Source organism: Capra hircus, chromosome 10 (assembly GCF_001704415.2).
Source record: "Capra hircus breed San Clemente chromosome 10, ASM170441v1, whole genome shotgun sequence".
Classification (NCBI taxonomy): Eukaryota; Metazoa; Chordata; class Mammalia; order Artiodactyla; family Bovidae; genus Capra; species Capra hircus.
Genome location: NC_030817.1, coordinates 65,218,677 through 65,235,883, shown reverse-complemented (window position 1 = coordinate 65,235,883; position 17,207 = coordinate 65,218,677). Strand labels below are relative to the sequence as shown.

Sequence of the window (17,207 nt, the reverse complement as noted above, 5' to 3'; positions counted from 1 at the left end):
TTTAAAGTTCTATAACATAAATTATAATCACTGCAAGCTGAAGGAGCCCTGATAATTGTTTACCATTCTTCTCAAAAAGCTTTGTTGTTCTCCATGCATCTTACTGCTAACGGTTCATTCAATAATTTTCATCTACTTTATACAAGTATGATTATAACAGCAATTCTTTTCATAATTCTTCTTACAAAATCTTTTAAGTTAATGGGTGATGACACCACAATATTGGTATAATGTGTAATGTAGTAAAGCATTTACTTTAGTAGTTTTAATTGATGCTAATAGCTTTCTAAATGCCTTTGTCTTGTATTTTAAAAAACCATTAAGTCTCTGAAAAGGTCACCATATATTTTAGTATATTTTAAGAAGGCTTCCCTGGTGGCTCAGAGGTTAAAGCGTCTGCCTGCAATGCGGGATACCCAGGTTTGATCCCTGGGTTGGGAAGATCCCCTGGAGAAGGAAATGGCAACCCACTCCAGTATTCTTGCCTGGAGAAACCCATGGACGGAGGAGCCTGGAGGGCTACAGTCCATGGGGTCACAAAGAGTCGGAGAGGACTGAGTGACTTCACTTTCAAAGTCGTGGTTTAAAGGGTTTCCCAAGTGGTGCTAGTTGTGAAGAATCCACCTGCCAATGTAGGAGATGTAAGAGGTGCAGGATTGATTCCTGGGTTAGGAAGATCCCCTGAAGAAGGGAATGGCTACCCACCCTAGTATTCTTGCCTAGAGAATCCCAGGGACAGAGAAGCCTGATGGGCTCTAGTCCAAAGGATCACACAGTCGGATACCACTGAAGCGACTTAGCAGGAATGCACAAAGTAGCAGTATCTGCAAAGTAAGTTTACTAAAAGTTCACATGCATTCTGGAATGAGGCAATGACATATCCAAAATCTCAGCAATATAGTAAAAAATACGTTTAGACAGAATTAGCTCCTGTTCAAAAGTACAGTATTCCAAGAGCTTGAAAAATTTCCCAGGCTCAAACTTAGCTTAAAAGTATCAGCCTAAAAAGAATACCTGTATAATATATCCTCCTCAGTGGTCTGACTGGTTCCAAATAGGAAAAGGAGTACATCAAGGCTGTATATTGTCACCCTGCTTATTTAATTTATATGCAGAGTACATCATGAGAAACGCTGGGCTGGAAGAAGCACAAGCTGGAATCAAGATTGCCGGGAGAAATATCAATAACCTCAGATATGCAGATGACACCACTTTTATGGCAGAAAGTGAAGAGGAACTAAAAAGCCTCTTGATGAAAGTGAGGGAGGAGAGTGAAGAAGTTGGCTTAAAGCTCAACATTCAGAAAACAAAGATCATGGCATCTGGTCCCATCACTTCATGGGAAATAGATGGGGAAACAGTGTCAGACTTTATTTTTTGGGGCTCCAAAATCACTGCAGATGGTGACTGCAGCCATGAAATTAAAAGATGCTTACTCCTTGGAAGAAACACTATGACCAACCTAGACAGCATATTCAAAAGCAGAGGCATTACTTTGCCAACAAAGGTCCGTCTAGTCAAGGCTATGGTTTTTCCAGTGGTCATGTATGGATGTGAGAGTTGGACTGTGAAGAAAGCTGAGCGCTCAAGAATTGATGCTTTTGAACTGTGGTATTGGAGAAGACTCTTGAGAGTCCCTTGGACTGCAAGGAGATCCAACCAGTCCATTCTAAAGGAGATCAGTCATGGGTGTTCTTTGGAAAGAATGATACTAAAGCTGAAACTCCAATAGTTTGGCCCCCTCATGCGAAAAGTTGGCTCACTGGAAAAGACTCTGATGCTGGGAGGGACTGGGGGCAGGAGGAAAAGGGGACGACAGACGATGAGATGGCTGGATGGAATCACTAACTCGATGGATGTGAGTCTGAGTGAACTCCGGGAGCTGGTGATGGACAGGGAGGCCTGGCGTGCTGCAATTCATGGAGTCGCAAAGAGTCGGACACGACTGAGCAACTGAACTGAACTGAAGTGGTCTCAGCATCAAACTGTTGCCAAAAGCTTGGCCTCTGTACACCAGTGCCAAATCAAACCCTGGAGACAAGAGTTTGGGGTGAAGCTGAAAAGGATAGCTTTACTGCTTTGCCAAGAAAAGGCACACCCTGGCATTTGGCTCAACTTGATGAGGGTTTTCATAACAGTGGCTCAAAGGTGGGGTCTCTGACAAGACTAGGGTGTGAATGCCCTTAATCTCATCTCAGGTGGTCTCAGTCTCCTAATCCTGATGAGCTTCTCTGGTCCTTTTAATCTTGCCTCAGGTGGTTTCTTGGCTGCTTCTTCCTTGACTAGCAAGTGTTTGAATCTGCCCTTTAGAACTCTAGGAAGATCACAGAAACTAGTCTTTACTGCAAGAAATGGAGGACAGAAAGGCCTCTGTGCCTGGGAGCCCCACAAGGCCCTGCTAAGTTTCAAAACTACTTCAGAAAAAAAATAAATACTTGGGAGGGAATCCTATACTTTTCCTAATTCCTTACACCCACAGCAAAAGTAATCTCTTTAAAATGCAAACCTGATCATAATAGTCCCTTGATTTTTGTCCCCATATTGTATTTTGGAAAATTTCAAAGGCAGAAATGTTAAAAGAATTTTATAGTGAATATCCTACATCCAGTTTATCGTATATCCATGTTGTTGTTATTCAGCTGCTAGGTCGTGTCCAACTCTTTGCAACCTCATGGACTGGAGCACACCAGGTTTCCCTGTCCTTCACTATCTCCCAGAGTTTGTTCAAACTTCACTCCACTGAGTTGGTGATGCCATCCAACCGTCTCATCTTCTGTCGCCCCCTTCTCCTTTTACCTTCAATCTTTCCCAGAATCAGGGTCTTTTTCAATGAGTTGGCTGTTTGTATCAGGTGGCCACAATATTGAAACTTCAGCTTCAGCATCAGTCTTTCCAATGAATATTCAGGACTGATTTCCTTTAGGATTGACTGGTTTGATTTCTTTGCAGTCCAAGGGACTCTCAAGAGTCTTCTCCAACACCACACTTCAAAAGCATCAATTCTTTGGCCCTCAGCCTTCTTTATGGTCCAACTCACATCCACACATGACTACTGGAGAAACCATAGCTTTGACTACAGAGACCTTTGTCGGGAAAGTAATGTCTCTGCTTTTTAATATGCTGTCTGGCGTCTGTCATAACTTTCCTTCCAAGGAGCAAGCATCTTTTAATTTCATGGCTGCAATCACCATCCGCAGTGATTTTGGAGCATCTGAAAATAAAATCTGTCACTGGTGTCCATATATCCACCACACAGATTCTATGGTTACCATTTTACTGCACTTGCTTTATCGGCATCTATCCACCTATCTTTGAACACTTTATCATGAGGTATTATGATGTTAACATTTTTCCTGAACTTTGGGGGTCTATGTTCATATGACAACTGTTGTTAACTTTCTTTTAAATCTGAAACATCTTTATCGAGTTTCAGCCTCTTGAGTGTTTCTCTTTCGTCTATTTTCTGAAAGTTTATAACAAGATTGATGTTTTTTCTTCTTTAAATACTTGATAACATTCACCAGTGAAATCACTGTGGGAATCTTATTTTTTTAAAGTAATTCCATTTAATATAAACTAATTCAGATTTTATTTCAACTTGTGACAGTTTTAGCACATTGATACTTTCAAGCAACTGTCCATTTTTAGCTCAAATTTGTTCAAATAAAGTTGTTTGTAATATCCCCTTATTATCCTACAGGATCTGTAGTGATGCCTTTCATTCCTGATACTAGATATCTGTCATGTGCTTTTTAGTATCAGTGTACCAAGGGGTTCATGAATATTGTTGATTTTTTTCAATGAACCAACTTCTTGCTTTGTAATTCTATTGGTTGTTTTTCTATTTCATTATTTCTTCTATTGTCTTTATTATCTCCTTCCTTCTATCTACTCTGAGTTTAGCTTCTTGCTTCCTAAGGTAGAACTTTTAGCTCCTTCATTACCTTTAAACTTTACTAAAGCAGGTGTTTAAGTTATAAGCTTCCGTCTAAGAATGGCATTACCTCTATCCTACAAAACATTTTTTAGCACTTTTAAATAAACTATTTATTTTAGGATAGCTTTAGATCTACAGAAATACTTTATTTCCATACTTTATTTCCTTTCTTTTCCCCTAGTATCCTTTTTTTTTCTCCAGAATTTCACCGAGTATAACTTTTTTTTTTACTGGACTTATACAAGTACTTTCTTCAATTTTTTTCACATAATAACTGGTTAGCTATACATTCTTTCATTCTTTTCATGGTCTTGACACGAGAGATTATAACAGGCATCCTTGTCAACCAGGATACGACATACATTTAATCATCATGTCTCCTTAGGCTCCTGGCTATGACAGTTATCCCACAAATTTAGGTGTTAAATTTTCATCATCTAGTTCAAAATATTCATTGATTTCTCTTATGATTTATTCCTAGATTCATTGATTTAGAAGTTTCACTGAGCTTCCAAATATTTGCAGAATTTTGTTTTTTTGTTTGACATCTTGATTTCTACATACTTTAACCCCGTTAGGATCAAAGAACATATTTTGTAGTATTTCGACCCTTTTAAATATATTAAGACTTGATGTGCAGGAAGCACCTGGTCTATATCTACCGTTGGGGAAAAAAGTGTATTCTGTAGTTATCAGGTAGAAATCATCTGTAACGATTTTCTGCTTGTTCATAAATGTCTATCAATTGCTGAGAGAAGTGTTAAAATTACTGTGATTGTCGTCTCTTCCTTTAACTGTATCCATTTTTGCCTGTTATATTTTGAAGCTTTGATATTAGATGCATACATACTTATGTCTGTCTTCCTGATGAACTGATCCTTTTATTATTATGAAATAACCCTCTTAATTCTGGCAATACACTTTATCTTGAAATCTACTTTATCTGATATGAAAACAGCCACTCCAGCTTTCTTATGTTTACTGTTGGAAAGACCTATCTTTTGGCATTTAGCCAATCTGTCTTTTTTTTTTTTTTAGCCAATCTGTCTTTATGCACTGAAATCAGTGTTTATTCCACTGAAGTAAACAAAGTTATTCATATGGGTGGATTAGGACTAACATTATATTTTTAACCTCCTATTTTTTTGTTTGGCTATACCTGTTTCCATCTTCTTATGCATTATTCACTTCAATTTTTCTACTAGCTTTTTAGTAACACTTCTTTGCAATATTTTTTCCCATAGGGTTGTTCTAGGATATAGAGTATATATCCTTTTCATTTTTACCCTGAACCACTTTACGTAATATGTAGAAACCTTGTAACAATACATGTTCATTTACCCTTACTTTCCATTCTGTGATCTATGGTATATGTTTCATATCCATAACACATGGTGAACTCCACAAGATGATTTTAAGTCATAGATAGTATTAAGATATTAAAAGGAAAAAATAGTTTATATTTATCCAGATTTTTTTTTACCATTTCTGATGCTCTTCATTCCCTGTACAAAGAATCAAGTTTCCATCTGGTATCATTTCCCTTCAGCCTGAAGAACTTCTTTTAGCAATTCTTGTAATGCAGATTTTCTAGAAACAAATTCCCTTGGTTTTATCTGACAATATTTTTATCTTGTTCTCATTTTTGAAGGCTATTCTACTTACTCTGGAATTATGGATTGTCAGATTTTTCTTTCAGCATTTTAAACATCCTCTATTCACTCTGCTCCATTTTAATTTTCTATGCTTCAGTTTCCATATTTATAGAATAAAAATAATATCAGTACCAATGTCAGAGGGCTGCTATGAGGAGTCCTCTATAAATTAGAAAATCCATATTGTTTTATACAAAGCAGGTACTAAGTCTTTGCTATATTTAGTTACTAGTATAATTATTTGCTTAACGAATGCCTCTTCCAATAGAGTGCAAGCTCCATGACAGCAAGCAGGAATGTCTGTCTGGTTCACCATTATATCCCCATTACCTGGCACATCATCTGGTATAGAATAGGTATTTAATATCTGTTGAATGAACAAGCAGAAATCAGCAAAGATATTTGGACTAGATACATAATAAGCACTGGAGTATAACCTTCAAGAGTACTGCAGAAATCAGCAATGATATTTCGACTAGAAACATAATAAAAACTGGAGTATAACCTTCAAGAGTATTACTGCTTTAGGTTATACTACTAAGATAGTTCTTTACATGAATGTCAGAATTTACCCTGATGACATATACACATGTAGAATATCCCTACTGGGATACTCAAGAAACTATAAAGTCACTGCCTCTGGGAAAAGGAACTGAGGACCTGGGGGTCAAGGATTTACTTTTCACTATAAACCCTTTTGTACTTTCCTCCCTATACACAAATTCAACCAACCACGATGGTACAATACTGTAGTATTTTTTTAAAAACTCTGCATATAAGTGGACCCACACAGTTCAAACCCATGTTGTTTAACGGTTAACTGTATTATCATTTTTTAAATAAAAACATTTTTTAACTCATAATATCAAGAAGTTTGACTTTTACATATTTTGAACTTTCAGAGTGGTTCTAATCTGGTTATCACACCACATAGATCAATTCCAATTTACTGATACTCCAAAAAGCGTAATTTCATTAGATACTGATTACCCGTCTAAGAAGATACAAGGGGACAAATAGTATAACTATCAAGAGTAATAACAATTTTACATTCATATACTAGTTTATAGTTTACAAAATATGGTGGGAAACTGCATGACCTTGGAATTAAACAAAAATACCTAATGTGTTTACCACCTTGAGTAAATTTTGATTTCTCCAAACTTCAATTCTTTGAGAACAATGCCATCTAGTTATCAGAGCTTCAGTCTTAAAAAAAAAAAAGAATTTCTTGCAGTGAGTTTTGTCTTTTTAAAGGTAATTATTTGTGTTTTGAATAGTTAACACTATAGTTTTAAAGTCATAAAGGTACAAAAGGGATTACAGCTGGTTTTAAGGGGGTGAAATGCAGTTTTATAAAGAAGGACCCAGACTTGACTACCATAACCCACTAAGCAATCTCAGCATCACTACTGGGGGCGAAACTAGAGTACGCAGTCTGATCTTTGACATAGTCCCCAAAGTGTTTACCTAAACAAATCAAGTATTACCTCTACCTTCAACTTTATAGTAACATGTTAAATGATAGAAGAAAGCTGAGCACCAAAGAATTGATGCTTTTGAACTGTGGTGTTGGAGAAGACTCTTGAGAGTCCCTTGGACTGCAAGGAGATCCAACCAGTCCATTCTAAAGGAGATCAGTTGTGGGTGTTCTTTGGAAGGAATGATGCTGAAGCTGAAACTCCAGTACTTTGGCCACCTCACGCGAAGAGCTGACTCACTGGAAAAGACCCTGATGGTGTGAGGGATTGGGGGCAGGAGAAGGGGACGACAGAGGATGAGATGGGTGGATGGCATCACTGACTCGATGGACATGAGTTTGGGTAAACTCCAGGAATTGGTGATAGACAGGGAGGCCTGGTGTGCTGCAATTCATGGAGTCGCAAAGAATCGGACACGGCTGAGACTCTGAACTGAACTGAAGAATCAAACAGAGATCTGGATAACTGTATTACTCTCATTGAGTCATGAAGAAAAAAGAAGAGAAAAAAAGTAACTTCTAGATTTAAAAAGACTTCAAGAGATGTAACAGTCAAACTCAATGCATAGATGGATCAAAAACTGTAAGAACAAGAAAATGGGATAATTTGTGGAAATTTTTAAAAAGGATCGCGTATAACATAAACTGTTGTTCAGTGTGATTATTATACAGGGCTACATAGAAAAAATTTTCTTTTCATTAGAGACTCATATTAAAGTATTTAGGGTGAAATATCAGGAATAAAAATAACAAATACAGCAAACTATTAAGGAATTTTTAAACCTGAGTGATCAATTTACAGGGGGTTCAAAATAGTATCTTCCCTACTTTTCTGGATGCTTAAAAGTTTTCACAATAAAAAAATAAAACAAAAAAGCTTACAGAGAAAACTATTGCTCTCCCACTCCTGTTTCCTAGCCACCTCCACTTCATCAGTTTCTTATATATTCTAACAGATAGTCTATGCATATCAGTTCAGTTCAGTTCAGTGGCTCAGTCATGTCCGACTCTTTGCGATCCCATGAATCACAGCACGCCAGGCCTCCCTGTCCATCAGCAACTCTTTCGGAGTTCACTCAGACTCACCTCCATCGAGTCAGTGATGCCATCCAGCCATCTCATCCTCTGTCGTCCCCTTCTCCTCCTGCTCCCAACCCCTCCCAGCATCCAAGTCTTTTCCAATGAGTCAACTCTTCACATGAGATGGCCAAAGTACTGGAGTTTCAGATTTAGCATCATTCCTTCCAAAGATATATACCTACAATAATCACCATTTACAGTTCTCCCTTTTTAAATATCTTCCTTTTAATCAAAGCAATTGGTTTTGAACTAACCTGATCAGACTCTACACCTCCTAACTCCTTCCAAGCCACTTTAAAACCATCTAGTATCTTTAATTAAGGCTATCATTTTCTAGACTAAATAGTTAACTCTAGAAACTGTAACTGTAGTATAGCTGCTTCTCAACAAAAGTGCTTAACAATATCTAACTTGATGTAATATGGGGAAAATTACCTTTCCATCCTATTTGAATTTCACCACTTCTCTAGCTAAGTTAGGCAAATTATCATCAAACTTTCAGTGACGTCACCTGAGATGTGCGCCAAAAAAAATAACTTCCATTATAATATCTCATTATTTTTTGTGACAGACCTGAGTGTATCTGGCACATGTGTAGCAGGTGCTAGATAAATGCTAGCTGAACCTAATTATTATCTTTTATTGTTTCACTAACTTGAGACCAGGGCTCAAAACAAATTTTAAGATTTTCCAAGGGGCTTAGAATAGTATTAGGCTCTTAGTAAGTGTTCAAAAGTTATTTTGCCTTGAGTAAATCTGATATAAAACATTATGGTGGATAAACACATTTGCTAGATTAAGAGAACTTTCCTTAACTACCATGCAGTTCCAAATTGTTAAAAGCCACGGAAATAAACTTCCAACAAGACGGATTAATCTGATTCTCAAAGATGATTAAATTGAGCAGACTGAAGGGGGAGTGGTGTGCAAAGCATTTCCTCTCCATAATTATGCACTGAGATTCGGACTAAATGTTAAATTGACATATAGTAAGCTCTTCTTAATTAGTAGCTATTAAGACGCATCCCACCAGGAGAGAAGTCCGAAGGAGGAAAAAGAGCAGAAGCTGTCTGTCACAAGAGGTTGAAAGGTGTCCGCGGCCTGAGGCCCGCAGGCCTTTAAGGGGTACCTGGATCTATGGGCTCCCTGTTGCCCTCGGGGGCGAAAGTCAGCGACCTCCTCGAAAGGTCAAGCCTCTGGAGCCACGTTTCCCGCCGGAGCTGGGAGCAGAGCCGGAACGCCCCCGCGAGACACTGTATCCCGAGGCCAGAAGCACCGCCTGCCCGTAATCCCGCGCGACCCCTTCAAGAACGACCCGCAGCCCCCGCGCCGAAGCCCTCAGGCGCAGAGACTGGCCGCTTCCTGCACCCCCACAGCCTCCCTACAGTGGCAGACCACCAGGTCCCTGGGGTTCCGATACGCCTCGGCGCCGCCCGGCCCTTTGATACTCACACTCACAGCCGACCCCTCTTACTCCATCAGGCCGCCGAGGCGCCGGCGAGGGAGCCCATTGACGCCCCAGCCAACCCCCTCAGCTTTGGGTCCGGCGACCCGCTCCGGACCCTGTCCCCACCGGGAACCTCCGCCGCCGCCGCCGCCAGAGCGCAGGCGCACAACGCTTCCGTCGTGCTCACTTCCCCCCACCCCCTCCCCCGCGGTCCGCCTTTCTCAACAACCTAGCTTTATTTGAACACAAGAGAGTGAACAACGGACACAGAGGAACGAGACTTTACTTCAAAAGAATGAAGATCACAAGGCAGCCCAGCTGGCAGACTTATCCCGCTGCACCGGACTCTGCTGTAACGCTGTAACCAGCCTCCCTCCTTTCTTTTCCATTATTTTTGCCTTTTTTAAGGCTTCCCTCTTACTCCTACTCTCTTCCTAAGTCCTCACCGTTCCCCTAAGCAGTGGCAACTGTTGTGGCTAAATTTCCAATCACTCTTTCCTTGTAAAATTTACTGAAGCTCATTGACAGGTGCAAGAGCTTCAGAACAGACAGTCCCGAGTTCAAATCTTGACTTGCTACTGCTGCTGCTAAGTCGCTTCAGTCGTGTCCGACTCTGTGTGACCCCATAGACGGCAGCCCACCAGGCTCCCCTGTCCCTGGAATTCTCCAGGCAAGAACACTGGAGTGGGTTGCCATTTCCTTCTCCAGTGCATGAAAAGTGAAAGTGAAGTCGCTCAGCCGCGTCCGACTTTTAGCGACCTCATGGATTGCAGCCCACCAGGCTCCTCGGTCCATGGGATTTTCCAGGCAAGAGTACTGGACTGGGGTGCCATTGCCTTCAGTTCAGTTCAGTTCAGTCGCTCAGTCGTGTCCGACTCTGCGACCCCATGAATTGCAGCACGTCAGGCCTCCCTGTCCATCACCAACTCCCCGAGTTCACTCAAACTAATGTCCTCGAGTCGGTGAAGCCATCCAGCCATCTCATCCTCTGTCCTCCCCTTCTCCTCCTGCCCCCAATCCCTCCCAGCATCACAGTCTTTTCCAAGGAGTCAACTCTTCGCATGAGGTGGCCAAAGTACTGGAGTTTCAGCTTCAGCATCATTCCTTCCAAAGAACACCCAGGACTGATCTCCTTCAGAATGGACTGGTTGGATCTCCTTGCAGTCCAAGGGACTCTCAAGAGTCTTCAACACCACAGTTCAAAAGCATCATTTCTTTGGCGCTCAGCCTTCTTTACAGTCCAACTCTCACATCCATACATGAATACTGGAAAAACTATAGCCTTGACTAGACGGACCTTAGTCGGCAAAGTAATGTCTCTGCTTTTGAATATGCCATCTAGGTTGGTCATAACTTTCCTTCCAAGGAGTAAGCGTCTTAATTTCATGGCTGCAATCACCATCTGCAGTGATTTTGGAGCCCAAAAAAATAAAGTCTGACACTGTTTCCACTGTTTCTCTATCTATTTCCCATGAAGTGATGGGACCAGATGCCATGATCTTTGTTTTCTGAATGTTGAGCTTTAAGCCAACTTCTTCACTCTCCTCCCTCACTTTCATCAAGAGGCTTTTTAGTTCCTCTTCACTTTCTGCCATAAAAGTGGTGTCATCTGCATATCTGAGGTTATTGATATTTCTCCTGGCAATCTTGATTCCAGCTTGTGTTTCTTCCAGTCCAGCGTTTCTCATGATGTACTCTGCATAGAAGTTAAATAAGCAGGGTGACAATATACAGCCTTGACGTACTCCTTTTCCTATTTGGAACCAGTCTGTTGTTCCATGCCCAGTTCTAACTGTTGCTTCCTGGCCTGCATACAGATTTCTCAAGAGGCAGGTTAGGTGGTCTGGTATTCCCGTCTAACTCCTCTCTATCAGTGGATCACTTTGTCTCCTACTTCACAGAGAAAATAAGAGGCCATCAGATGAGAACTTCTTTAACTTCCTGTTACTAAACATACAGATTTACAAATACTTCCTGTCATTAAAATTGAGGAGATATCTTCTCTATCTTGTTTCCAAGACCTTTCCTTCCCTCAGTACTTGGGACTGCCTCTACTCTTACCCACTCAAGATCTACTGACTAGTGCTTCTCTTTAAAACTATTTATTTTCTCAGTTGTATCTTACCTAGCATGCTTAAGTTTTTCTTGTCTTAATTTTAATAGCAACCAAAAAAGCAGAAACAAAAAACTTGAACACTTGTCCTCTTTCCCCATTCCCTTCAAGACCATACTTTCCAAAAGCATTCTATAACGTGTCCTCATTTCTGCATCTCCTCTCTCCAAACTACTGCAATCTATCTTTAACTCTTGTCATTTCATCACATAGCTAAGATCACCAATGACCTCTGTGGTGGTATTTCTCAGATTTCATCTTCCTTAACTCCTTAGGAATAGACAACTCCTTTGAAACTCTTTTTATTTCCAGCACTGTGCTGTATTCTCAGGGGAGCCTGGAGCAATTTCCTGATCTACTTTTAAACCTTTCAATATTCTCAGTGATCATGGTAAACTGTAGGCTCACTTTCAAAAGTACAAGATTTTCCAACACTTGGCCATTGCCAACTTTTAAGAACTCATTTCCCGCTTCACTGGAAGATAGACGAGGAGCTTAGATGAACTACAAGGGAACTTCCAGAAGGCACTATGGTCTTCTTGGACTCTCCGATGCCCGCAGTCTGGAGACCTCTATTCCCCCCCACCCCCACCCCTACTTCCCACCCCATCGCCCCGCCCCCGTACCTCCAGTGCAACTCCTACTTATCCTTCATGACTCCAAAACTCACTTCCTCCGGGAACCCTTTCAGATACCCTAAGAATAAAGCTCTTAGTCCCTTGTGCGCCAGTGGCGCCTCGGATGCTCTGTATGCCAAGCACTATATTCTGTCCACTATAATGTGTTTCCCACTTCCCTGGTGGCTCAGACGGTAAAGCGTCTGTCTACAATGCGGGAGACCCAGGTTCGATCCCTGGGTTGGGATCCACTCCAGTACCACTGCCTGGAAAATCCCATGGACAGAGGAGCCTGGTAGGCTACAGTCCATGGGGTCGCAAACAGTCGGACACGACTGAGCGACTTCATTCATTCATTCATTCATTCATTCATAATATGTTTACAAATCTATCTCCCAGTCTAGACAGAGGTCAGGGAAGGCATTCTATTCGCCGCCTTTTCCTCAGCATTCATCCCGCACACGGCCAGGCACATGGGTTGCCCTCAGTGAAAGTTTGTTGCCTGAACACTGCCCACCTTTGGGCGGTACTCGAATTATCCGGTAAACGGGTGAGTCCCAGGGCTCTCCGCCTGCGTGGCAAGGAGATTTAAAGCCCTCGCACGGTGATTGGCTCCAGTTACAGGGGTGTGTCCGGGCTCGCCGCGCCAGGGAAGTGCGCAGGCGCGCAGTGCTGGCGAGCGCAGGCGCAAGAAGGTCGCAGCTGGGAGTCCGGCCTGCGGGTGTTCGAGCTGTAGCGGCCGGAGAGGAGTGGCTGGAACTCTGCTTGGTGAGTCTCCAGGAGTGGGGATGAGTGAGCTGGCCGGGGAGAAGATTGGGATCATAATCTCAAGGAGAAAGAGCGTATCGTGACGGTTGAAAAGTTGGTGAGGTCGGGCTTAAGGGGAGGAGGTGGCGCTCTGACCAGGACTTGGCAGGTCCGGCCCTGATCGAGGACGCTAGACGCCGGGAGACTTATCAGGCGGCCAGAGGAGGAAGGGTGGAGGGTGGTGGTTCTCTGGACTCTTCCTAGAAACCTAGCAGAGGTAAACTCCCACTCTCTAACTCCCACCCTCACGGTGTTGCTGCGGTCGGGATTAATAGACTGTATGGTGGCCGCAGTGATCAGAGAAACTCTGAACTAGTTGTTTGAAGGAGGGTACTGCGGTTCATAGCATTGGAGAGTCCATTCTGTCCAGGGAAGTCCAGTTTTACAACGCGGCTTTACTGAAGACACACGAAGGAAAGGGTCGGTAAAAGATCGAATTCCACAGGGTAAGCGGGGCGGGGGAAAGTCCCGGAAAGTGTTTCACATGGGACTTTTTCTCATCGTTAGTGACCACAATGCAAGGAAAGGCAGATGGGAGTTAGAGGAAACCGAAATTCGTCAAAGTTAGGAAAAGAAGATGAGAAAGGAGTATTAACTTACATCTCTCGGGGAAGAGTGGGAGCAATTGGGAGAGGAGAGTATGGAAATTGGCAGCTTCTGACAGTGATCCCTCAGCACTGTGAAAATACTGTAGCGTCTTTGTAGCAGATCGGAGAAGGCAATGGCACCCCACTCCAGTACTCTTGCCTGGAAAATCCCATGGGCGGAGGAGCCTGGTAGGCTGTAGTCCATGGGGTCGCTAAGAGTTGGATACGACTGAGTGACTTCACTTAAACTTTTCACTTTCATGCACTGGAGAAGGAAATGGCAACCCACTCCAGTGTTCTTGCCTGGAGAATCCCAGGGACAGGGGAGCCTGGTGGGCTGCCGTCTATGGGGTCACACAGAGTCGGACACGACTGAAGCGACTTAGCAGCAGCAGCAGCAGATACTTTAAGAATTGAGAGTGATATTACTCTATCTGCCGTGGTGCCCTTAAGATCGGTTTTCAGATGTCCCAGTGAGATACTGCAAGTATGGCTAGATAGAAATGGTTCTTCCGCTTTCTTGTCTTGCATGGAAATTCTTGAGACATCATTAGCAAGAATACTTTGGCATCTCATCTTGAAACATTTCATAGCAAAATTTTTAAATATTACTGTTTCCGCTGCCAGCAAAGTTGATGCCAAGGCATGCAGTGATCACCTGTCATTCATTTCCTTTGGCCAGAGGTAATGAGAAAAAACACATTCATGTAAATAATTAGGAGAAAAACCTTTTATATGACTCTGCTCCTTTGACAGGTCATGTGAAAGTAAATAAAATGATCATATAATTTAACCTACAACTTAAATGTTTATCAGTGTTGCTGGAGTTCTTTTTTTAGATGCTTATGGTATGTGAATATGCACTAGAAAATTGCTTTTGTCTTAGTTCCAGAGAAGAAATGATTTATTTGTGCCATTATTTTTTTTTAACAATATTACACTCTTTCCTATAAACAGTAAAATTTCTGTATGCATCTTAGTGTTTGTCTCGTTTACTCTAAATCAACTTTAGTAACAAGCTCACTGAACTACAGGTCACACCTTTTCTAATCATTGGGAACAATACCTTGAGCCAAGAAGAAAGCAAACAAATAGGCCCTGTTGCTCATGGGACAGTTATGGTACTTCACTTGCTTTGAACCATTTGTTTTTTGTTGTTATAGTCATTAAGTCATGTTGAACTCTTTGCGACCCCATGGATTGTAACCTGCCAGGTTCCCCTGTCCATAGAATTTCCCAGGCAAAAATACTAGAGTGGTTGCCATTTTCTTCTCCAGGGGATCTTCCCAAGCTAGGGATGGAACTCACATCTCTTTTGTTTGCAGGCAGATTGTTTACCACTGAGCCACCAGGGAAGCCCGTGAACTATACTGCCATCATAAATTTTGCATTTTAGAAGTTTTACTTCAAATTTTAATAGACTTTTAAAAAACATTACCCTCTTCCAAGGTGATAATCTGTGAAATCATGGTTTAGCTATATTTTATACCTTTTCTGGTACACATGATAATATGTAGCTATTAAGTACATAAGTTTTGCTTATATAACAAAATCATTTCTTTTCAGCTTTAGTGTATTTTTAAAAAAATGTTTTTTAATTGAAGGATAATTGCTTTTTACAGAATTTTGTGTTTTTCTGTCATTCATCAACAAGAATTAGCCATAGGTACACCCATATCCCCTGCCTCCCGAACCTCCCATCTCCCCCTTGGCAAAATCGTTTCTTGTTCTTACTCTGCACTTTGGAAAATGCAGCTTTGGGCCTAATCTACTCATTTTTAAAATAAAGTGGAAATTGAACTACCTAAACTCTAATGTTGATGGACTCCAAAATTCTCTTAGCCTTGTGATGGCATTCATTATTGTGACACAATTCTAACAAACTTATCTGGTGAAACCAGATAAAAGTAGAATAGCAAAAGGGAAAAAGAGGATTTTGCTCTTTGACGTTTTTGTGAAATCAGCTGAATTAAGGTACTTTGTTTCCCTCCAGTGGTTCCTATGTCTTAAACATTCTGAAATCTGTTTTTTTAACTCTTTGTACTTTGCATTCTATATATGTTAGCATTTATAATATATGACATTGCTTGCATCCAAGAGTGCTGAACTTTTTATTCCAGTGCTGTATTTTGTTTTCAGGTCTGTAGATTGACAGGAAAATAAATGACGGGGACCGGTCTTTTCTTTGTCTTGGGAGTGGTGGTGGTAGGGGCTTGGAACAGATGGATTCAGTGCCTCTAACAATTGGAGGAAGTGGATTTGGAGCCAGGAAACAGCATCTACTGTTCTTTTGTAATATTGGTGGGGGTGGAGATGGGATTCCATTTTACTCATTTAAGTTCACTGACATTTTGGTTTTAATTTCAGTTTAGATTGAATTACTACTAAAATATTTAAGTCACTATTCACTATATTTTTCTGGAATTCCTTCATCTTCTTGATTTTTGTGAGTTCTTGGATATAAAACTTGTTTAAAATATATTTTAACAATGTTTTGACAGTTGAGATTACCTTTAGATTGCCTCTTGATGCTTTTGTTTGCAAAGAATATAATCAGTCTGATTTCGGTGTTGACCATCTGGTGATGTCCATGTATGGTCTTCTCTTGTGTTGGAGAGGGTGTTTGCTATGACCAGTGTGTTCTCTTGGCAGAACCCTATTAGCCTTTGCCTTGCTTCGTTCTATACTCCAAGGCCAAATTTGCCTGTTACTCCAGGTGTTTCTTGACTTCCTACTTTTGCATTCCAGTCCCCTATAATGAAAAGGACATCTTTTGGGGGTGTTAGTTCTAGACGGTCCCATCACTTCATGGCAAATAGATGGAGAAACAGTGGAAACAGTGGCTGACTTTATTTTTGGGGGCTCCAAAATCACTGCAGATGGTGATTGCAGCCATGAAATTAAGACGCTTACTCCTTGGAAGGAAAGTTATGACCAACCTAGACAGCATATTAAAAAACAGACATTACTTTGTCAACAAAGGTCCGTCTAGTCAAGGCAATGGTTTTTCCAGTGGTCTTGTATGGATGTGAGAGTTGGACTGTGAAGAAAGCTGAGTGCCCAAAAATTGATGCTTTTGAACTGTGGTGTTGGGAGAAGACTCTTGAGAGCTCCTTGGACTGCAAGGAGATCCAGCCAGTCTATCCTAAAGGAGATCAGTCCTGGGTGTTCATTAGAGGGACTGAAGTTGAAGCTGAAGCTCCAGTACTTTGGGCACCTGATGTGAAGAGTTGACTAATTTATAAAGATCCTGATGCTGGGAAAGATTGAGGGCAGAAGGAGAAGGGGACGACAGAGGATGAGATGGTTGGATGGCATCACCGACTCAATGGACATGGGTTTGGGTAGACTCTGGGAGTTGGTGATAGACAGGGAGGCCTGGCATGCTGAGGTTCATGGGGTCGCAAAGAGTTGGACACGACTGAGTGACTGAACTGAACTTGATGCTTTTAAAATAAAATTCAGGGACTTCCCTGGTGGTCCA

At 41.4% G+C, this 17,207-nt stretch overlaps 2 protein-coding genes across 4 annotated transcripts in view; one reads left to right on the top strand and one right to left on the bottom strand.

The window, feature by feature from the left end:
- ZNF106 (zinc finger protein 106) overlaps nucleotides 1-9,764 on the bottom strand; it is a 58,660-nt gene extending 48,896 nt beyond the window's left edge. For both annotated transcript variants that reach the window (XM_018054397.1, XM_018054398.1), the window contains exon 1: nucleotides 9,605-9,764. The gene's annotated coding sequence lies outside the window, so the exon portion shown is untranslated. The remainder of the gene's footprint in view (nucleotides 1-9,604) is intronic.
- The window catches only part of SNAP23 (synaptosome associated protein 23), a 40,452-nt gene continuing 36,218 nt past the window's right edge, over nucleotides 12,974-17,207 (top strand). For both annotated transcript variants that reach the window (XM_005685542.3, XM_018054396.1), the window contains exon 1: nucleotides 12,974-13,097. The gene's annotated coding sequence lies outside the window, so the exon portion shown is untranslated. The remainder of the gene's footprint in view (nucleotides 13,098-17,207) is intronic.